Genomic DNA, 25385 nt, shown 5'->3' with positions numbered 1-25385 from the left:
CAAATGAAACATTCACAGTGTGAAAAGCCTTTAACATTGGAAGGGAAACTTAGTTCGAAGATACACATTCCGACTAATCGGTCTGTACAACAAACATGTAATAAATAACTTACTTCCTTCTTATGCATATATTAATATTCTGAAGATGCACAGCTCAGTGGAATTGAAAGCGACTATTTTAGTTACGGTTGCAAGTTCAAATTCTTGGTATGAAAAACAAATATTAAATTGTTTGCTTACATTATAATCATTGTTGATTATTAAGTCCTGATCGATTATGGTGAGTGAGCCGAGATGGCCCAGTGGTTAGAACGCGTGCATCTTAACCGATGATTTCGGGTTCAAACCCAGGCAGGCAACACTGAATTTACATGTGCTTAATTTGTTTATAATTCATCTCGTGCTCGGCGGTGAAGGAAAACATCGTGAGGAAACCTGCATGTGTCTAATTTCAACGAAATTCTGCCACATGTGTATTCCACCAACCCGCATTGGAGCAGCGTGGTGGAATATGCTCCATACCTTCTCCTCAACGGGAGAGGAGGCCTTAGCCCAGCAGTGGGAAATTTACAGGCTGATTATGATCGATTATGGTGACATAAGGTAGTCACAAATATGACTAGCTGACTGCACATTAGCCGGGATTGATCAGTGGTTTGAACGGGTGCATCGTAACCGATGATTTCGGGTTCAAACCCAGGCAAGCACCACTAAATTTTTATGTGCCTAATTTGTATTTATAATTCATCTCGTGCTCGCCGGTGAAGGAAAACATCGTCAGGAAACCTGCATGTGGAAAATTTCAACGAAATTCTGCTACATGTGTTTTCCACCAATCCGCATTGGATCAGCGTGGTGGAATATGCTCCAAACCTTCTTCCCAAAGGGAGAGGAGGCCTTAGCCCAGCAGTGGGAAATTCACAGGCTGTTAATGTAAAATGTAAAAATGGACACCACGCCTTATTTCCCCCACTGGCATTAGCAAGGTTATTTCATTTTCTTCCCAGAGGAAGTTCGTTTCGCACTACCGGGAATTTGTATTCGCTTTTGATTTTGAATTCGTTTTTGTTGCTTCACTATAATGTACTGCGCGCTCCATCTGGGACATGGACATAAGGAAAAAATCTCGGAATGATATAATGTATAAAGAATACCATGGAAATTATAAATATTTTAGAAAATTTTCTTTTCAAATCGTTTAAATTAAATTAGTGATTACTTGTAAGTCCAAACACTTAAGTAACTTCGTATTATGCAGTCATTATCGATTCGACAGACGATCACAGGTGAAGACATAAATTACGGCAAACTTTCATTATTTAAACTAAGCGCATTAATTTAACGCATACATCATAAGATATCATAAAAATAAACAACAAATTATTCAAAATTAGACAAACATTTTAAAAATTCTAAAATTCATTATCTTCCAATAAATCATTATTTTAACAGAGAATTATTATGTGGTGCAAATAATATAAAATAAAAGAAAATAACAAAAAACTATATTTACAAATTTGAAAATAATAATTTTTAGGCATAAAGGAGTTCAAGCATGCTTCGTACAAAATTTCATCAAATTCGGTTAAGTGGTTTGACCGTAAAAGAACAACAGATGGAGTTACTTTTGCACTTATAAAACGCTGATTTCGGTACCTTACGGCAAGAACTTATTTGTTTAAGTTTGTCAAAGTAATAGAGTAAGAATTCAGAAATTAAAATTAGTTAAGCTTAATATTATCGACTGTTGTACGCTAACAATTTTTTTTAAATCTTAACAAATGTTTGTAGTCTGTGGTCCATTTTTTTTTTCTAAAAGTGAAACGTTAATTACAAGAAATAGTGTCGTAGCAATAAAAAATTTCTTCAATAATATTGTTTAATTTATTCTTAAGCGTAAATGCATAAAAAAATATCCAGTACTATTTTTGCATTACGTTCTTTACATACGATAACTTAAGATTTCCCCCTCCTGTTTCAATAAAAAGAGCACACTGTATATAAATATTAAAGAATATTTAATACGCTTGTGACTCAAATTAGTTACAAGATTTTAACCCAAATAAACATTATGAACCCTTCCGCTAATTATGCTAAATAATATTTTTTATCGATTGCCTTTTAAAGTATTTATTACTTAACCCAAAACAGGTACACTCGATACTGTTAAATTATTAAGACTGGCAATTCCATGATTATGTGTTGCTAATTAATTAATTTTATACTTTATTAATGTACGTGAGTAAACATTTTATAGTTATTTGTAGTCATAATAATATCTTTATATCGTTCTATATTTTTATTTTTATTTTATAGCTAGTTCACACGGTTACGAGAAGGGTCTATGTATGTACAACTCTTTAACTGAAAAACAAACATATAACATTTTTGTTCTGGCTAGGAAAATTGAATTCGGCTTTTCTCTACTATAATGTGCATGTTCTTCTCGGTAGAATCTACATTCCGAACCGGTGGTAGCTTTACTTTAAATAGTTTGTTAAATGACGATTCAAAAGTGTTTGTAAAAGCCTACATGTATAAAGTATATTTTGATTTGATTTGATTTGATGTATTATAAATCAAAATCTTCCTCTGGAAACATTCCTTATTGATGAAAAATGTATTAAAATCCTTTCCGTAGTTTAAAAGATCTAATAATGATTATAAGATATAGATGTTCCTTTTAACATTGAACCTGTGCATCTGTTTGCTGACTGAGTTCATACCGTACAAAAAAAGTACGTACGTCAAAAAATGTGTAAGAACTTGCTTGAATAAAGAAATACATTTTGATTTCGTTTGGATTGTAGAGCAAGTGTTGTAAAAGGAGAAGACATTTCGAATAGAAGCTCGGACTTCCGAAGCTGGCGATGAAGACAATGACTTGGAAGAATCGGACATCCACCGATACCAGCTGGATTCGATTCGAAGCAATTAGTATTCTATTTCGTATAACTTTGGTCAATCACTCGAATGTCGCGATGGAATTAATCATTCAACTTTCAACAGAAGGACAGATCTTGGCCAAGGCGTTGGACATATATGGAATGTTATTATTATTTAGAAGAGATATATTGGTTTAACACAATTTAATTGTTGATGTGCCTTTTTTATAAGACGACGAAAGTTTTAAAGAATATAAAAAAAGGTACCTGTAGCTCAAGTACCAGGGCAGCATAACAACTTAGCGGCTTAACCCATCGCCATGCGAAAACGCTTAGAAAACTGAGAACAGCCGTTGTATCGGACTCCTCATTAACCCAGAAAGCGCTGCTGACTACTAGTGAAAGACGATGGAAACTAGTATACGAGGTATAATAGCCGATGAGGAGACCTTCGCGGATCCAGTTTGCTCCGAGTCGGCGACCGGGACGGACGTGTGCCGTGAACGTTCAAAATTATTTACGTTATTTCGTTAGTGCAGTGCGAGCGAGTGGTTTTGGAAAATTTTGAGTAAGTTGCAATTATATGTATTATTTTTTTTCGTTTATGAATGAATTGTATGGATTATTTTTCTGATAAAAATATAAACTAATTTAAAAAAGTTTTTTGTGGATTTCGTGCGTTTATCAATATGAACATCATTATGTTTTTTTTTTCTTAATCTTACTCGAATGAAGTGATTATTTTCTTACTTAAGTCGGTAAAGGTCGTTTAGTACTTAGTAACTTTTTAAATTTTTTATTATTAGTATATATACTCCACATAGGACTCCATACAGGACTCCACGATGTTATATTTTATTTTATATAAAAAAAATTATATATATTTAATTTTTTATAAAATAATATTTATAAATAAATCGTTAACTATTTATAGTAAAATAAGCATTTTATTCTGTAATTTTAATAAACCATAAATCACTTCTGAAATACAATATATTTTTTGATAACTTCAATAATTGAAAATGACAAAAATAAAAAAATAAATCGAAAAAAAATATTAACCGTAAGGGAATAGCTATTTTCAGACGAGAACAATATTTTTATAAACCTGTCCTCGATCAAGCCGTTGGACGTTACGCGTTTATTTTGAATTCATAGAATCGCACTGTCCTACAACACGAGAATAATCCATGAATATATTACTGTAATCGACCATCTTGCGGGAATTGATTACCGATGTAATAAAAACAAGGTAACTTATATCTCGATATGGGACCGTCTGTGTAATTTAAATTTTGTTTTATGATCATTCACGAACAATTTCAGCGAGTAGATGTTAATTTAATGTCTAAAACGTAGACAATAGTATGGGCATAGCAATATTAATATCTCTTGATGGTAGGGTTATGTGCAAGTCTTTCTAGGAAGGTACTACCCACTCATCGCATATTTTACTAAACAGTTTGGGTTTGAATGGTGAGTGAGCCAGTGTAATTACAGGCACAAGGGACTTAACATCTTAGTTCCCAATCTTTTACGCGATATTTTACTCTATAGTTTTGATGATAAGCACGTTTATAAAACGAAAAGTGCACACAAAAAATTACGCTTCCCTGGATTTTAACCGTCATCGTTCGTTCGAGATCCGCGTGCGTGCGTGTTCTGTCGACTGCCCCATCTTGATTCGGATATATATGATATTAAGAAAATAATTTTAATACATTTACCTTACATTTGTTTTATTATTTAAAATAATAAAGAAAAACTTCTCATAATTGAATTAAATTTTTTTACATCAAATGTATTAAAATATAAGTAAAATTTATAAAATCAATATTCACTTTTCATTTACTAATCCAGGTTGGTTGGTATGAGCATTTTCTCGCTGATGATGGTTATGACTTTGATAATCGGTGAAGTGGTCCAGAGGGCCTCCTTTAATATTTTATCTCCTGATATTTCCTGATACAGCTAGCACCCAGGCTCTTGTTGTGCTTAAGACGGGGCTGTCAGCGCTTACGGCTTGGGCTTATTTTAACTTAGACAAAAACTCTTACGAAATTTATTTTTTTAAGATGAGCTGTCTCTATTCTACTCTGAAATTTAAACAAAATTCGAATTTCATCCAAAAATAATATACTTTCCAAGTTACATGTATTTATATTAGCATTATATTTATATATAGTTATATTTATGTTAGCATAAAGCCGATTTATTTCTTTTAGAACTTTATTTTCTTATTTTGGGCGTTCGTTTGTTCTGAACGGAGTTTGACGTTACCTGACTCAAAATTGACAAGTTATCAGCTTACCACAGTTCGATAACCCGTACTTTTCTACCTTCCAAGGTCACATCAAACAAATATTAGGTAACGTTTTTAATGTATTTATTACCTTTTGATGAATTCTACGCTAGCTCAAAAGTTAAGATACCTTTTAGAATATAGTCTTTCTACAAAAGTAAATATAAATACAAAAAGTAAAGAACGTAATAGCCTTAAGTAAAAACCTTTATATATCACACTCGAGGGCTAAAGCCTACTCTTTTGATTGGCTTGGATTTTCTGCCACCACCCTGCTCCATTGCAAAGTGGGAGATCGAATAAAACAGAATTATGTTCGGCAGGTGCAGATTACTTTATGATGTTTTCCTTAATCGCCGAACTCGAGACGAATTAGTAACACAAATTAAACACACACAAATCCAGAAGCTTTTGTCCGGATCGAACTCACTTGGATTAAGATCCACGAGTTCTGAGCACTGGATCATCTCGGCTCTATTTCCTTTAGCAAAGGCTTATTGCTTTATTGAAATAAAGTTACTAGAGGTTAATGTCTCCTTTTTACCTTACCTTACCTTCCCTTATTAGGTAAGGTAATTGATTTGAAGCCTAAGCAACAAATCTGCTCGCGTGTTGGCTTATAAATACGTAACAGAACTATCGGCTTTCGTACAGAGTGGTTACCCATATTTAGATTTACAATAAATTAATTATAAAAAAAGAACATCAGAGAATCTGCCTCGGTATTTTAGTGGCTCATAGGGTTGTGATGTCGAGGTCCTGGATTTAAATCCCGGGTCGGATCAATAAAAATTTAATGAGGCTTTCAGTCAATAAATTCTCAATAGTAGTTCGGAAGAATTAGAAAAATAATTGTCACACGACACCAAGAAGACAAGCTAAAATTGCAATCCAAAAATTATGATGGGATGTCGACTAGAGATTAAAGCTTGCAGGCTTATCAAACTCAAAGCAGATGAGTAAACTCATATAAACGTCAGTATATTATTTGGCTTCAATAGCACAATGGTTTTCTTATCCTAGCAATGTAAAAAGTTGCACTTTTGATCCTGACCCCTTGAGCTAATGTCGTTCCCAAGCTTACCATAAACGTTAAGCTTAATTGGAATAGTAAATAGTAATATTATTTATTCCTTAAAATGGAGAACTCAAGAGGGACAAGAGAGACAACGGGTCTTTGAAGACTACAAGACAAAAAAAGGATCAGTACAAGTTTGGAAAGCAGTGCTAACATCCCCTACCATGGAATGTCATTGACTTTGTGCCAGATTTTGTCAGTCGTGTAAAATAACCATCGCATCGAATTATGAGCGATGTTTATGAGTAATAATTGTTTCAAAACGATGCTGAAATGTGGTCTAGGTGGTACCTATCCAGACGGTCACGCATAAAGCCCTACCAGCGGTAAATATCTTTAACGAGCACTTTAGAATAACGTATGACCATATTACATAAAATATATACCCGAGTCATAAACAACGCGTCTCCTTAGACACGATTGTAAACAAAAATAACTTTAAAAGCGATGTATAATTTGTGCTTAACAATTTACATTAATGATGCGTTAAAACTGTTCAAGCAATCAACTAAAAAAAAAAAAGAAAAACGCAAAAGATAAAAACACACAGGAATGCATTAATTGCTCACTCGATTACCGATCAGAAATTATAATTAATTTAAAACAGTCCCTGGACTAGACCTAGACCCGTCGAGATCTCGAAATCAATTATCAACGCCTGGAAAACACGTTTCGTTTGACGCATATTTATAAACTTATAAAAATTCCCATTGACACGTTTTTCAAGACCAATAATTTATGTTGAAATGAAATAAAAATGTGCTCATTTTTATGTCGTATTAATTGCTGTGTCCATAATTATAGGAGTATTCGTATTAGCATATAGGCGGTGTTGTTTTGTATTGTAAAAAAAAAAAAAACGAAAAGAGCAATACAGGAGAGAGAGGTATTGACAGCTGGGTAATAACTCGTCTGGTCCTTTTTCACCCAAGAAAGGTAAGCGCGCCGTTACTGCGGTCTGGTAACAGCGATGGCTGTCTTACGGATCTGGGAGGTTACGAAAATGTTCAGATGTAATTTATCCCTCTCTACTTACATGTTGTGTTCATCACTCTAACGCCGTTTTCATCACTCATTGCTGGCTCCTCGGCTGTCGTCCACCTTCGAAGACCAAAAGGTCTAAGATTTCTGACGCATTGGATTGTATTGGTTCGAAATCGATATCATTTTGTCTTTGACGTGAGGAATTTTTAATAAAAAAATGACAGTCAAACATAATAAAAAAATACCCACTTCGTCGGTAATAACTACCGAAAAGGACTTTAGTAAAAGTTGTTCTTGTATAAAATAGTTACACGAACCATTACAAAGCCCCTCCCCTCTTAATTTAAACTTTCAAAAACCCCCTAACACTGGCTGGTTACTTTAAAAAATAGACAAAAATGCAAAATGTCGGTCAGGATAACACTATAAATATAGATTGTCAATTAAATATTAATAAGAGTTTAATGTTATTCCAAAATAGAAAGCATGTTGTTAATGAGTTTTATTAGCACATTATTTTAAGCTAATTCATATCCTTTAACAAGCTATGGCTTACGGCTTACAACAATAATTAGCTATTCCATCGACTCTTTGACGTCGTTTATATTGTAACGATTGCAATAATTTATTTTAAAAGGACGTTATTTTTTTATTTACATTCTGACAGATATGAGCTAAGTTATACGGTAACGACGTACGATAACTTAGTCTAATATGCTTGTGTTATTATGGATGTAGATTGTCTTAAATTTATTCAAGTAGACTCTTACAAGCAATTTTGAATCGTCATTTCACGAGATTACACTTAGTGGTAGGGCTTTGTGCAAGCCCGTCTGGGTAGGTACCTACCACTCATCAGATATTCTACCGCCAAATAACAGTATTCTGTATTGTTGTGTTCCGGTTAGAAGGGTGAGTGAGCCAGTGTAATCACAGGCACAAGGGACGTAACATCTTAGTTCCCAAGGTTAGTGGCGCATAGGTCATGTAAGGAATGGTTAATATTTCTTACAGCGCCTTTGTCTATGGGCGGTGGTGACCACTAACCATCAGGTGGAAAGATTAATTTTCATGGAAAGCTTCTACTCGTTCGGAATGTAGAATCTTATGAGAATATCCGAAAGATTAATTGTTACTAGTATCATCTGATGTGTTTATTAGGCATTTGGTGCATTTTGTTAAAATGTGAGCGTAATCCTTCTATGTTGCATACAGATATTAATTTTGGACTTCGGCTCTTTATAAAGAGCCGATAATATCTTCAAATAAAACAAAACTGACATTATCACCCACATGAAACTTAACTGGTTACCGAAATGGGATTAATACGAACATTTAGTTCGCTGTCAATGACCGGAACGTGTTTGTGCGTGTGCAGACACACTTACGTAATCTTGTATGATAGTTCTATCAGGATTCCAATTGTGAGAAATATGTATGCGGTTTCCCTATTCTGTTAATTCGAAATAATCTTGTATAGTAATTTTTCTTAACAGAGAGTGAAATTCTGTGGTATAGAATCGTAATCATATCCATATATAACATGTTTGAACCCGCGGAATCACTTTCGCACGTATTTCCTGTACTAAGTTATGTTCTTGTATTAAGTATCATTTCCCGGGCCATATATATATATATATCTATATAAATAATCCATCGGAATATCGCTCTGTTTATCTCTTGCTCGACGGTGAAGACGTCAAGTAAAAACCTGAGTAAGTCGGACGATTATGTCAGCTGTATCCAATAATCAACATTGTGGTATTATTGTGGAATAAGCCAATCCACTCTCAATTGTGAGAGGTCTTTTCCCAGCAGTAGGAGATTTACAAACTCACTTTAATTCTTCAATGTAGTCGGATAGATAATTTGTCGTTGCGAGCGCTTTATAAGCGAACTTTTACAAAACAATTTTAAAACATATGCGAAAACCATAAAATAGATTTTTATATCTGTAATAATGTCTGCTGCAAATGTGTTTATCTACGGTAATAATTTTAATGTTTGTAACAACGGAAAGAAATCAACGATAAATATAATCCTAATTTGCATCACAGTTTTAATCCAGACAGATTCAATATATTAATTTGAAGATTTTACTGTAAATAAAAATTAAGCTTAAAAGCTACGCAATTTAGCCGAATAGTGTTATTCTTTGAAACGTCACTCGTTAACTTGTGAAATGTTGAAAACCAACATACAGTGATACGCTATTTTGATCCGTATCTCCTTCAGATTTTACAGTCAATTTCGTTTATCGCTTTTTGACTTTTCACGTGCGTGAGAAGACGTTGCGCTGAACGGACATATGACACTTTGCTCCGCAAACACAGAGCACAGGGGCGGGGGGGGGGTCGTATCAGTAATGCCCAATCGAGCAAATCAACAACGTACATATATCCACTTCTAATGTTAAATAAATTAATACAAATTTTTTACATCGTTTTTCAATTTAGATTAGAATTTTATTGTCCCAATTAATACCTATTTTACGAGCCTTGGAAGGCGGCTCTCACTGTTTGGGAAGTTGATCCTAAGAATGAGCTTGCTCTTGTATAAAATGATTGGACATGCTAAAAATATAATTGCAATGAAGTAAGAGTGATACAGTTCTAAATGGATACACCGTTGAACAATGTATACGGAAATCCTGGCGAGATGGTTCGTTGCGTTTCTATGCAACTGTTGTATAATATATATACATTTAAATGCAAACATAGACTCGGATACTTTTACTGGATATAATGATTACAGTTAATGTGTGTACTTTGTTCTGTACATTGTACATGAGAGTTAATACGATTCTTATTATTATTAACTTAAAGTATAAGTGACTTCAAAACATAACATGAGAAAATTCTAGATTTTAAATTTATTTTGAATACTTACGTACGAGTATTTCAATATATTTATTAATATAAAAGTGGAGTATTTTTGTCTGCCTGTGTAATACCTTGTAATGCGTAACTATTAAACCAATATAAGTAAAACTCATATCATAAGATGCAGCACGGTTTGGAGAATGCCTTAGTGGTTGCACTTTACATTTTCACGCGCTTTAAATTTGGAGTATTAACAAGAGATTTTACAATACTTATTCATGTTTACAAAACATGATTAAACTTACTGTTTTTATTTAAATAAGACTAAGTTTAAAAGGTACAAAATTTGTAATTACAAAGAAACTGTCATAAAAATTGTTATTATATTACTGTTTAGATGCTTTAAAGGTTTTTTGAAAAAGCAATATTTCTCATTTAAATTGAATTTAACGAAAACGTTATATTATGGGACGACGAATATTTCTTTTCGATTATTTTTTTATTTTATAGCCCAGGGCTGAAAGACAAATGTACCATCTGCTGGTGACCACCACTGCTCATAGACATACGTTACTTACTTCACCAATGCACTCCCAACTTTGGTAACATCAGAACACGACAATTCAAAGTATTGTTACATGGCGGTAGAATATATGATCAGTCGGTAGTACCACTCTAAACGTAGAGTGGGTTTGACCAAAGCCCTACCACCAAGTGAAGACAATCTGTAAGTATATTTAATTGGTACCGCGTCTGTTAGTCATCTCGTAACTTCTTAACAACTTGACCGATTGGGGTCACAGTCACACAGTATAATTGATGTTTTCACGAGACGACGGGTCATATTAACACGATCGGATAGATTGCGAGCAGTCAAGTTATTAACAAGTCTATATATGATGAATATCGATCATATTCAAATTATATGATAGTTTAATGATAGAGTACAGTGACCCGATAGATGGCGCTGTTTAAAGAATTAATATTATCGTATTTACGTGAATAAAGGAAAGTAATTGGCCATGTAAAGGTTTCCTCTCTATAGGAGATTATTTTGTTACGCTGCAGTGGACACTTTTAGAATTTTAACCGAAACGTTCAGGGGAATTTCTAGAGGAACTATCTTGGAGGAGCCCAAGGAAGAGATCGAGTTGAAACATAAAAAAAAACTACGTACATAATGCTTATTGGTGGTTCCTTGGATTGGATCCCACGATCCGGTTTCGGTTCAAGTTTTGTCACTGGGCCTATTCGTCACGGCTTAGTATATAAAGTATATGGTATATATATCATCAAATTCCCTTCATATGTATTTATCGAGAGTAGAGCAGGCCAATAGCGTAATTGACACGAATTCTTTAATTTCGGAATGCATTAAACGTGATAAATTATTTTTTCTTACAAGATATAACATTCGGATTCATAATTTTTATGACATATTTTATTATAACACGTTTTGAAGGAAATACCACCGACACAGAAACCGGTGTATCGATAAAAACGTTACGAACTTTTTTGTGCAATATATATGTATCAATCCCGTGAGAAATTAATTATAAATATTGTTTATGCTTCGTGAATCACACCTTAAATTATGTAGAACTAATAAATGTCTATAAATAATTTATATGTTATATAGTAGCATATCATATTAAATGATTAGAAAGATGTTAAATGTATGAGTATTAACGAACCTATATAAACTATTTTGGACTTCTCGAGAGTGTATATACGTTGAATTTTCTCGATTGGGTGTTACAGATAATCTTGCTGACATACTTTGTAATCAAAATAGTGGAAATGAGTAATACTATTAAATTTATTGCCGGTTCTTCTCGGTAGAATTTAATTTCCGAACCCGTGGCAGCTACACATTTAATTCAACAGTGTAACATGACGATTCAAAAGTCATTTTTTGAGCCAATTTGAATAAATAATATTTTTATTTTGATATGTGTCGCGTGGAACTCCGTGGAGCTCCGTTTAGACACATCTCGCCCCGCACGGATTTACTAGGCTTGCAGGACTTTGCAGGAACGCATGAATCACAACGATCATGTGATCCTGCAAAATAGCCGAAGGCTCCCTTAATATTGTGTTACTTAATATTCCGATGTAAATAAAAAATGTTATAAAATATAGATTAGGAAAGAAAAGTTAATAACAATGACCTCAGAAATTTATGCAAAGTAATCTATTTAGCATATTTCTAACAGTTCTTGTTGTTTTTATATTATTTTGAAATGAACAGGATACCGGAATATATATACACATATTATAAAGTTTTCCGGTAAAGATTACTGAGAAAAAAGGAATCAACGCAACTCAAACTTTGATATTCGGCGTATGTCAACGCCTATAAACTTAATTACTTATCTGTTGGTAGATCCTTGTACAAACCCGTCTCTAGGTAGTAGGTACCACCCATTTATCATTATATCAAAAAATAAATACTTAATATTGTTGTGTTCCGACTTGAAGGGTAGGCAAGCCATTGTAAACTACAAGCGCAAGGGACGTAACATCTTAATTCTCAAGGTTAGTTGCGCATTGGCAATACAAAAACAAAAATCTATTCTTCAACAGATCAAAAATATGTTTATTATTGTACACGTACCATGAAACTAATTATAATAAAAATATCCCGCTGAGTTTCTTTCGCCGGTTCTTCTCATGTCCGAGGCGTTAAATTCCGAACAGGTGGTAGATTTTTGACTATCAATAAGAAAGTGTAATCATTTCTATATTGAATAAAGATTTTTGACTTTTACATTGACTTCACCACAGCATACGTAGTATATTTAAGGTTGGGTCTCTCTTGTAAGCGTAATACGTACTCGTGAACAATACGAGGAATAATTAATATTTCCTACAGTACAATGTCTATAGCGATGGATATGTCTACTTACCATTTGCCATCATCTTTGAAATAGAGAAATAATAATTAAACAGTTGAGTATCTATTACGGTCGATATGTATTTAACATTTTTGACACTGTTTAAATTTTAAATACAAATTTGTGGGGCTTAAAAGCTCATGTCCTTCCTTGAAGTTCAAGCTTGGCTCATACCAAATTTAATCTAATTCGGTTCAGTAGTTTGGCCGTGAACGAACATACATAGAGACATACAGACAGACATTTAGAATATAAGTATAGATAAGATAAATAATAATAGAATCTAGGCAAACTTTCGAGTAGAGTGAAATTAAAAATTTATAAATACACTTGACCGACTTATATCTTGCTTAACCTAAAATCATCTCCGATCTTACAAATACAGCATTGAATGCTCGACCTTAATCTGAACATCGATGCTATCGGGGTCAATGTACTCGTAATTGTGACGGCTTGTTATGAATTAATTTAAATACTTATTGAATCAATTGGTGAATGAGATCGTAGTATCGATTGGTTTCTTCTTGGAATATTATAGGAATAGTTTTTATAGAAAATGATGGCTTTTCAATTGCGACGGTTTATATGTTAGTTATATGGTTATTCGAAGTATACTTTGCTAATGGCGTAACTTTACCGAATTAAGGATACTCGTTTTTATTCTTAAGAAAATAAATTTATTAGTTCATTCTCTCTATTATTTCACTAATATAATCTGTTTACATGTTTTCCCAAACATGGAACTGTAATACTGCTCATTTCCTATTCCTTGGGATGACTGATGAACATCTCTTAATGACAAAATAACTTATTTTAGGCCAATCCGTAATTCGAACCCTGTACTTGAGACATCCCATAAGATAGCCACTACACTAAAGAGACAGATTTAATGATATTGGTAGGCGGACGAGCAAAATGGTCACCTGATGGTAAGTGATCACCACCGCCTTTTTGATAAGTTATTATTAATTTCTGAAATTCTACCCATTAGTGTTTTTAAATAGTTCAAATATTGAGCCGATATTTCGAGCACAGATTATAAATTTAAAAAACGAAAATACAAAAGCCCATTTTAATAAAATATAAATATGATTTTTAAAAATGGAACGTTTATTTTTCTCCTGTATTTCGAATTGGTAATTTATTATCGTACGTGACATACGCTACAAAATTTAAATAAGTAAACAAAATACTGGACAAAGTCACTTTTGTCGAAATACTAGCGGCCTTATTTAATATACGCGTGCATCTTAACCGATTATTCAAAGTTCAGATGCTTTATTTGTGTTTATAATTCATCTCGCGATCTGTGGTGAACATTGTAAGGAAACATTAGGTTTCATCAATGGCAATTTTTTTTATGGCATAGATTGGCGGACGAGCTTATGGACCACCTGATCGTAAGTGGTTAACACCGCGCGGGGAATCGGAGAAATACTGCTCGCATTCTTCCCAAAGATTTCGCCATCAGATGAAACATGTTGATTTATTACTCAATATTAATAATTCCTACGTAAATAAAAGTATTTGACGAATTTAATGGTTAAAGTGAAAAAAGGTTTTAATCCGAAACAAAGAGGTCAATATCAAAAACCATCAATCACTAATATGCATGGCTCGCGATGCGGTCCATTGCGCACTGCAGTCGTTAAAAAAAGTTAAAAAAAAAAAAACTGTTGTGTCATCGAGTAATAATTTATTACAACAAACAAAAAGTTTTTATATAAATTCTTTGTTTTATATTTTATCAGTTCCGCGGTTTTCGGAGCGAAATTGCGTTTTAATAAAGCGATCTATGGAATAGTAATTGTTTATTTGTTTTTACATTCAGCTTTAACGTAGTTCTGTTTTATTTTATACAAGTGGTCGCCCGCGACTTCGCTTACGGTTTAGTCGTCATGTGATAGGTAGGGTTCAAGCTTGTTTCTTTCCAAACGGTTTGGCCGTAAAAGCTAACAGATAGACAGAATTATTCTTGCATTTATTATATTAATATAGATAAAATCAAGTGTTTATTCTTTAATCAATTTTTCACAAACACAGATAATAAAGTCTGTAGACAATAATAAACGACATGAACTTGCACACTTTTATTTGAATACTTCACACAATTAAAGTAAAAATTTCAATAATAACATCAGTTAGTTTCCAAACAACAGATAAAATTGTGGCCAAATCTGAATACTAATGTTCAATTACGAAGGAAATTATAAATATTTGTTCCATAGAGATTAAAGATCGTTTACGTAGAAGCCCAGTTAACTGCAGCTTTACGCTTCTGTTAAATAAATTATTTATACGTCCGATCATCAACAACGGTGCCGGAAATATTTAACTTATTTACTTTAATATGTATGCACGTTGGCCTCGAGGTATTCATGAATTATTTCTGCTATATCTTGTAAGCCATCAATGCATTTCGAAATTGCTTTAATGCCGTCGTTGACTTTTATTTGTAACGGTATTTTAAAATCGATTTTATTTCTTTTTGACGTTACTGTTATTATTATTTTTTTATTATCGATATTATAGTTGATCAGGATACGAGTCATTTGCGGTTCAAAGTAGCATGCAATTTACCATCAAATTGCAAGTTTATAGTATAGTTTTTTTTGAGTATTTGTTTTATGGAGAAACTTTCTACTGTGTTCTTTTGGACGATCTTAAGGAAATATGGAAAATAATTAAGGGTTTAGTGGGTGATATCTTATTTATTAAAGGGTACGCACATTAATTTCCCAAAGTTACCAAAGAGATAGTCCAAATGATTATTAGCATTGAAGAGAACTGTTAAGAACTCGGGTGACCTTATTGTGATGGCATAATGTTTAATTTTAATACACTGTGCTAATAGTGAGCTAAGTCTTTTAAACAGTTTACAAGTATTTAATCCGCTTCTACAGTTTTACGATCACATCTCACTGAATACCACTTACGTACCCGTATTTCTTAATGTGTAATGAAAAATGGGCGTTTGTTTAATATTAAGGAACTAGAATTAGTAAATTGTTATTACAGGATAAAGGTGCTTAACTGTAGGTAAACTTGAAATACTGTTATTTGGTTATAATTGCCTGTAATGCTGATAGTTCTCAACTGAGAACTAGACAACTCAACTAATATAGTATTATGAAGTAACTAAATTCAGTAGCGCCAATCTTGCAAGATTTATAGTATACTAACAGTCCAGAAACTTTCGTGAAATCGTTACAATGCTGAACTGATATTTCAGTTGGTAAGTGACCTGCAGTTTGAATTGCAAATAAGTACCATATTATTATAATTCATTATTCAAATGAACGAGTACGACGTATCTCCTTGTGTCGTCGTGAATCTTCATCGCTTTGAATCGGAGACAGAGCGTCTTAGAACGTATAATTCTGTTGCCAATTCTGAAAGATTGACTTAATTTATGGAATATGTCTTCTTTCTCAAAGAATTCAAAGAATGCCTTAACAAGAAAGTCCTTTTTGATTGTATTTTATCTTATTTAAAAAAGTTATTATCCAAAAAGGAAGTGTGTAGTTGGAAACAATGCGGACCGAATACCTGAAAGCATTCTCTGTTAGGCAAGCTGTAGGCAAATCGGAAATAGGGGGGGAGGCGTTTATGGTATAAATATAATGTATATATATATATATGTATGTATATGAAATAATCGTAATATAAATATAATAATAACAAATATTTAGAATAACTAAGTATACTGGGAAACTAAACATCTTTGATCAGAGAAAGCAAAACTAAAAATATAAAATCATATAGTCTTTGTTTGTTACGAAAACAATGAATTCAAAGAATAAATAGGAATATTTTACTGTATTTAATATTTTTCTTTTTTCTGACAATGTTTTTTAAAACATAAATAGATTTAGAATAAATTTAAAAACTATACAAATGTTATCAATTAATTTAAACTTGCTACCTATTTTAGCCAATCAAATTTAATTATCCTGTATCATAAACGACATTTTAGGTATCATTTATATAATGGTCTTGTTATTAACAATAAATTTATATAATTCTTACCTTTTATGATCCCTTTAGATTTGATTATAGAAAAAAATATAACGTAAAATTATTTTGTACCTAATTGCTTCTACTTCAAGTTTATAAGTTCCGACATCCGTTCCTCTGCTGTTGTTGTAACTACAGAAGTAACCATAGAAGATAAGTTACACTCATGAGGTATTCTAACGGCAAACAGCAACATTAGTATTATTGTGATATGTATAAATGGTGAGCGAGCGAGTTTAACTGCAGGCACAAGAGACGGTGTAAAGAATGGTTAATATTTTACTTACCATACACTTACCATTAGGTGTCCCGTTTGTAAGGCCGCCTTACTTTTTCCTACCATAATATCTATTTAGCATATGTGTAGGTATATAAGAGGTAAGTATAATAAAAAAAAAATGTTATGTAAACTCAGACAAGTATAAGCTAGTTTAATAAGAACATATTTATCTAATAAGGCAACCCGCATTCAAGCAACTCCAGCAGAGCTATTAGACATAAGAAGTAAAAAAAATGAAACGGTTTACGTTTTACTGTTTGCTTTATTTTTTGTTATTATAGCTATTTTTATTAGACAACATTTTATAGAAGATAATTTTGCATAATTTATAAATTAATACCGATGAACGTGTTTACAAATTAAACGAATTGCAATTGACGAAATAAATGATAATAATCAGCTAATGTATGTGCGTTTTTTACCTACTTTGAATATATTTATTGTTAAATAGTTTAGTAATAATGTTCATTACCTTTCCTTCTATTTATAACATCAAAATTGATGTTTTCTTGAAACAAAAGAATGGTACAATTAATAAAACAAATTTTTGGTAATTATATTAATATATTTTTAGCATGGAAGTGGCAACACGCCGCACACATGAAGGAGTAGATAACGTGGCCGTAGACGGAATAAGACAGGTTATGCCGTCTGCCGTCGCGGCGTACGAAACGATCTTACCCCCAATACGAGCCAATAGGTGTTTCTCATACATCATTCAATAGAATTGAATATTGACTTCTTTCAATGATGAACGGTGACATAATTTGCCTTATGCATATTCAGGTATCAATTACAACTCGGCCGGATCAATTAAAATTGTTCGTTCGGAATTTATCTGACGAAGACTACAATCATTATAGATAAAGAACTACACTATTGTAAAGTATGCGTGTGAAGGAGACATAAATTGCATATTCGCGAGCTGAGTATCGATTAATTTATTACTGTTATTTATTTGAAAGGTCGATTTAAATATACATTAAATAAGTCTATAAAATCAAATCGAATATAAATTTTATTGTAGTACCGTATACGTCTGTAAAACTATTAAGCGTTCAGTGGAATTGTATAACTGACGTTACCGTACAATCGTATATCTCGCTCTGATACAGAATGTTATGACAGAATAGGTATAATTAATGGTTGAAAATTTATAGTAGATTCCTTTAGCCATTGGCCGCGTTCAATGCATCCAACGGTCGGGTCACTGATCTCAGCTGTAATTGAATTCATGCAGAAACTTATCCAAGCGCTAAATCAGTACCGTAAAGTGTACTTTACGCTGGCAACGAACTAAACCGTTTATTGTTAACTTTGCTTGAAACAAACAAATGCTATTAGATGTGGGGCCGAGTACGCTGCCTTGCGGCACACCCGCCTCTGTCTCCAATAAATACGAGATGTGAATCTTAAATGCTACCTCAGATCGTTTTCTAAAACTACCTAGTATGTTAAAACACGGGATATGCAAATTTAATGTGTATCAACGGATATTTAAGGGGTAGAATGGCGTGCTGCATTTGGTCAAATGCCTCTTATTTGTCAAAAAATGTGTTATATGCATAAAAATGTAGGCTACTATTAAAATGCTGCAGACTTCTGTATAACTCGTTGGAGACCTACGCACTTTCTTTTTTAGTTGACAACAACGCGTCTTGCGTCTAAGGATAATGTTATGGCTTTCTTTGCAACCAAGAGTTTATAGATCTTGAAATTAGTCTTGCAACAAATTATTACGTCACAAGACAACATAAAAGACAATGTTCTATATTATATAAATTAGAACAAAAATACATTAACATTAAACTATAAAAACATAATAATAAATAAATAATGCTTACAATCCATAATTTTTGTTTCTTATTTTACCGCTTAAGTTGATTGACTGAATATCTGCTTTAGGTGCAAAAATTGATGGATATTTCATTTTTATGTCAAAAATAGTATTATTCTAGTTCTTACACATGTTGATTAATCTCAATTTTTATTTAATTTATGATTTTTCTCTTTTACAGGTAAGTAGCCGATAGTATTTGAAACTAATCATGTCTTTGAAAACTGACATATGGTTGACACGGATGGTAAAGTATAATATTTGTGTACATTTATACACGTCTGTCTGAGATAGGTACATTCTTCAATTCAAAACGTCTTACATTAAAACTATTAATATTTAAGTGGGATTTTATAAAAAATAATAATCAAATAATAAAAGTATTACAAAATTTACAATCCTTATATTGCAACGATATCGATAACAACGTAAAATAAAACATTAATAAACATATAAGTAGAGAACTCACTCACTAAACAAATCACATGTCCTTTTAAGGACATTTAAAAGAACAAATGTGAGCGTTTTATAAATACAAACGTTTTCAAAATTTCATCCACGTACTCGACCACTTGTAAAGTATTCAACAATAATTTAGAATTCTGTATTGTATCTTGATTTCGACTTAATCACAATCCATTCTGAGTCGTATCTCCAGGTATTATATCAGATATTAGCATTGAATTTCAATTTTAAGTGCTTGTCCCACAATTGCAACCAATAAAATATCTTTTGTGGGGATTATTGCTAGTGATTTGCAAATAATGTCCCCAAGAGTACCGTTTTAATATGCTATCTTGGGAATATTTGAAATTCAATTTTAGTCTATGAAAAGTTCACGGAGGTATACCTTCGTGAACTAATACTAATATTGAGCTTATAGTTAATTCTTGTGGCTTCGTCTGAGTGGTATTAGTTTTAGCTGTAATCAGATTATTTTACTGTTACATAACCTGTACGCTTATTATAAAATAAAACGAAGTTATTTGTTACCAACGCAAATTACATTATTGAAAACTGTTAAAGTTTAATGTATATTTTCATATTTATTAATTTTGCGAAATTGTTTTGATACCTATTTAATTCAGAGACATATTTTTTATGTAACACGAACCATTTTTTTAAATGTATATGACTTTATATCACAATATCTTGTTACATACAGTATTTCATTTCACTTGTACTGAGAAATGTAGATAAGATCGAAAGCGTTACCTCTATTCTTGGAAGTAACAGAACAGTAAGTTACAAGTTTTCATAGATTACGTTTCCAAGCGAATTTGGTTCATATGGCTATATAAATACATGCCAAAATAACATACATCAGTAGCTTGATCCAGTTCTCTTTCAAGCATTTATTGAAAACCACGGTTCTATCATCGCAATTCAAACTATTCCCATTATTTTGCATCCAGGACGTATAGTAGACGGGGGTTTATCAGTCGCTTTGCCAATAAGTCTTTCAGGATTCTTGACAACAATGGGGTGTATATCATGGTGCACACCGTCCATTTTAAGAAGACCTGCTTTATCCATTTCAAGGAACTCTGTACCAGTTTCGTTAGGTATCTTATATGTGAACTGGGGTGGTATTAAGACTGGTCGGTTTATATAAATGGTCGGATACCAAGAGATATTTGAAATGCTCCGGTATTTCACTGTATTGAGTGGCATGCATCGTTTTATTGTAGACGTTCGAAAAATTGGAGTGATGAAAGTGAATTAAATTTATTAACACCGAATGCTACCCCATTTTCGTTTTGTAATTTTTATATCTTCTTTTATTACTGAAACGATTACAGAACATTCTAAATTTAAATACTTAAAACTATATTCTTTAGGTAAGATATCTCGAAAAGCTAATTTATAAAAAAATATAAAAAAATATGGAGGTATTCAACTAGTTGGTAGAACTTTAGTATATAATATATTCCAAAATGTTATAATTCGTGAAGCCCAATGAAAAAAAAGACAACAAATGTGTATCATTTCTCCACAACTTACAAATTGGAATTATCCTTAAATTTCAAATAGATTTGATAAGATTTTTGAGATCAAGTTTGTCTTTCCTGATAACTATCATTTTATATTTGAATACCAAAATAATGTTAGCAGCATATTTGTATCAAAATATAAAACGATGACAATGTCAACTCAATTATTTCTTAATGCAATTACTTGTTTGAAATAAAATTTACAATCAACTCGCAAACCAGGTCGAGTTTTTATTAAGTTGATTATCTGCCGTGATACGATTCGCACGTTGTTTTTATTCCTTTATCGATGTTCGGATGCGATTGGCTTTCTTGGAAGCTTCTTGTATTAAGGGTTTGAACAGTAGTTAGGACCTTAAGAGGAAAATGGTATTATTAATAGTTTTAAAGGAATATATATATTTTTTATGATATCCGTAGGCGGACGAGCAAATGGACCACCTGATGGTAAGTTGTCACCACCGCCCATAGACAATGGCGTTGTAAGAAATATTAACCATTCCTTACATCACCAATGCGCCACCAACCTTGGGAACTAAGATGTTACGTCCTTTGTGCCTATAGTTACACTGGCTCACTCACCCTTTAAACCGGGACACAACAATACTGAGTACTGCTGCTTGTGTAGTGGGTGGTACCTACCCACGGGCTTGCACAAAGCCCTACCACCAAGTAAAATATATAATACAATAAATTGTAATCATATAAAATTATTGTTTATTTACTCATTCTTCATTGAACATATAAATGTTTAAAAATGTGTAGAGCAAACGAGACGCTCACGTGCGATTTCTATGAGACAACATTTGCTTTAGGAGATTTGAAAATGGTGATTAAGGTGATTGATGTATTTATTTATACCGACATATAAACAAATTGTACTTGGTCTCATATACCTATACGACGCCTCCTACCAGGCGGACTGGCAAATGGGCCTCTTAACAGTGGTCACCATTGCACATAAAAATTGGTGCTTTAAGAAATATTTATCATTTATGTGCCACCAACCTTGAGAACTAACATATTGTGCCTGATACACTGGCTCACTCACTTTTCAATCCAGAATACAAAAATACTAAGTATTGCTATTTAACGGTAAAATATGATGAGTGGATAGTTCCTACCCAGACGGATATGCATAAAGTCCTACCACCACGTAAAATATAATAATAACACTATAATATACAACATTTTGATTTTAAGTCAGAATAGTTCTTCAATCGATATTTTTTTATTGATATAGAGAAATTATTAACTCATGTTAGTTCATATTATGGACGTCAAAAATGCTTATTTGCTAGGTCACTAGAGTATCATCCGTCATGCTAATCATATCTGTCAGACACAGATAAACTATATTGTGATTTTATGTATATATATGTTGTAAGTCTAAAATATCTCCGCGTTACTTTTATAGAAATATATATATACTAATCATAACAGAAGCTAACAAAATAAAACAACATCCCCATTTTGTCTGTCCGTGTATTGTCTTCCTTCCATTGTTTGCTCGTGTTTCTCTCATTACAACTGTCTTCATAGCAATTTTTTTCAATTCAAAATTTCGGCTCAAGTAAAGTTCTCGTATGAGTATCTTCGCTTCTCATTGGAAGTATAAAGGTTTTTTATTTATTTGTATAGAATAGTAGATATTACCAAATGTATGGAACATGTGTATTTTTCTGGTGGTAAAGAGTAACTACTAGTTTCTTGTCGGTTCTTCTCGATAGAATCTACTTTCCGAAACGGTGGTACCTTTAAATTTAACTCAACACTTGAACATGACGATACAAAAGTGCTTTTGTGAGGCTATTTGAATAAATATTTTATTTGATTTAGATTTTTTTGTATTGAAGTTCATGGATTCAGCCCGTACTTGACAGAAGGGAGACTTAAAGAATATAATGCGCTTACTGTAAGCTAGGAGGACTGTAACTCCCGAGTAACGGGGCTGAAATTTGCATTCATTGTTTTTTGAATAAGAATTACATATTTGTAAAACTCAGTATTGCAAAAATCATTGGAATTTTGACGTTTCAACTAGGAAAACCTGTGTCTTAAGGAATACATACTCAAACAGTGTTTTGATACGAGGGCACATTAAAATAGTGCTTAGCAACATAATTACAATTTCAAAACTAAGCTCATGAATACGTATGCTTATTCTTTCGACTTTCAACCTAACTGATGTCATAAATGTGAAAATCAGTTAGTGTACGTGTTTGTTTGTTACGTTTTAACACCCTCACTCCTCAACTTATCATCATGAAATTGTGCATATACGTGGTCAGAAATACAGAAAAAAGGGGCTAGCACTTCCTCACACGTGAGCGGAAACTAGTGAAATTATGTAAAAAGGTTATCTAGTGATTTGACGCCCAGATAAACAAAATCATTGACTCAATAATCACAGCAAGCTATCAAACTAATACGAATAACTGTTTGTATATTTTTTTCCATTGATTCTATTCAGTCTGTAGCGCTATCTGCAATCGCTTTCATTGCAATTAGCGGATCGTATAGTTAATCAGAGCAGTCCAAACGCAAAAACCGACAGGCTTTGTGCTTTTTAGCTATATTTAATTCGCAATAATTCAAACATGAGCCGAGATGGCCCAGTGGTTGGAACGCGTGCATCTTAACAGATGATTTCGGGTTTAAACTTAATTTGTGTTTATAATTCATCTCGTGCTCGGCGGTGAAGGATAACATCCTGAGGAAACATGCATGTATCTAATTTCAACGAAATTCTGGCACATGTTTATTCCACCAACCCGCATTGGAGCAGCGTGGTGGAATATGCTCCAAACCTTCTCCTCAACGGGAGAGGAGGCCTTAGCTCAGCAGTGGGAAATTTAGAGGCTACTAATGTAATTTAATGCAAAATCAAACATAAATATAGTTTTTTTTGTGTTCCAAAGGTCTTCTATCTTATTAAGGCTTGGAGATTGTTCCATGTTGGCGCCCAATGTGGGTTTATAGATACATATATGGCAATTTCATCAGCCATATTCCTCACGATGGTTCCTCAAATACTGAGATGATAATATATAATCTTGTTTTGAATCCGCAATCCTCTATTCGGCTCTTTGATTTAAAGAGTAATTATGTACATCAACATATTCAACAAGAAATAACATACAGAACTGATTGCGACAAAATTTTGGCTACACTACTAGCAATTGGTAGTTGCCTAATTTCTCTCTCGCTTCCAATTTCCTGTTCCCTGTTACCAGTCACGCTGCCAATTAGTTTTGATTTTCATAAAAACTGGTTAAGTTGGAGTGTGACTCGTACAACATTTTTTGTTACTCTATCTATAAATATAATAAAATTGGAGTGTCTGTTTGTAATATTAAAATAACCCATTTTTACTAAATGCATATGTATACACGGTACATATATCAAAATAACATTTTTTACAATTTTTGTCTGTCTGTCTGTCTGTTTGTTCCGGCTAATCTCTGTAACGGCTGAACCGATTTCGTCGGGACTTTCACTGGCAGATAGCGGATGTAATAAGGAGTAACTTAGGCTACTTTTATTTTAGAATTATATATAGAATAAAAATAAAATCACGCTACAATATCCAAATAACTTAAATTCAAACAACGCGCAACGTCACGGGCACAGGTAGTCTATTATAATAATAGCAAGCAAATGACATTCCTATTTTTACCATTAATATGTACGACTATATTGCTATACTTGCGATTGTATGTACGGCCCATAGTTATGGTAACGAAATTAATTGTATATTAACAAAACATATCGTGAGTTATAGTCATATCATAAATGAGGCAATACGTTTATTTGTCTGTTTGTTATGTGAATAGAAAAGGCCTTAGAGTATCGAAGACCTGCCCTTCCCTAACATACTGCCGCGTATCGAAATTAGTTTTTCTATAAAATTCAATTTTTTTTAAGAAATGCTTACAAATGATCCTCGACAAAGTTACACGAAAATATTCTAAAAAATTCTAATTTAATATTTACAAAAAAGCTAATCGATGCCTGTCAGTTTGTTAATTGAAAGCGTCACTTATAAATATCGTAATTATTACGATTCACTTTCAAATCGATTCAAATCGCATCGACGTGTGAAGTAGACTGACGTCTCGTTTCGTCAGATCCATGTTAATCTGTCTTCGGTTTATAATACTATACAAAAAATAAATCGAAAGATCGAAATGACGACCTCCGTGGTCGAGTAGTGTGTACACCGGTTTTCATGGGTACGCCACTCCGAGGTCCCGGGTTCGATTCCCGGCCGAGTCGATGTAGCAAAA

General features: G+C 32.9%; 1 protein-coding gene across 1 annotated transcript in view; it reads left to right on the top strand.

The window, feature by feature from the left end:
* The first annotated feature begins 3302 nt into the window (after positions 1-3302).
* LOC113399501 (serine protease inhibitor dipetalogastin) overlaps positions 3303-25385 on the top strand; it is a 78028-nt gene continuing 55945 nt past the window's right edge. The window contains exon 1 of the mRNA XM_026638645.2: positions 3303-3453. The gene's annotated coding sequence lies outside the window, so the exon portion shown is untranslated. The remainder of the gene's footprint in view (positions 3454-25385) is intronic.

The sequence above is a fragment of the Vanessa tameamea genome, chromosome 25 (assembly GCF_037043105.1).
Source record: "Vanessa tameamea isolate UH-Manoa-2023 chromosome 25, ilVanTame1 primary haplotype, whole genome shotgun sequence".
NCBI lineage: Eukaryota > Metazoa > Arthropoda > Insecta > Lepidoptera > Nymphalidae > Vanessa > Vanessa tameamea.
The sequence above is the reverse complement of the archived record's forward strand: the minus strand, read 5'-3'. Positions and strand labels throughout refer to the sequence as shown.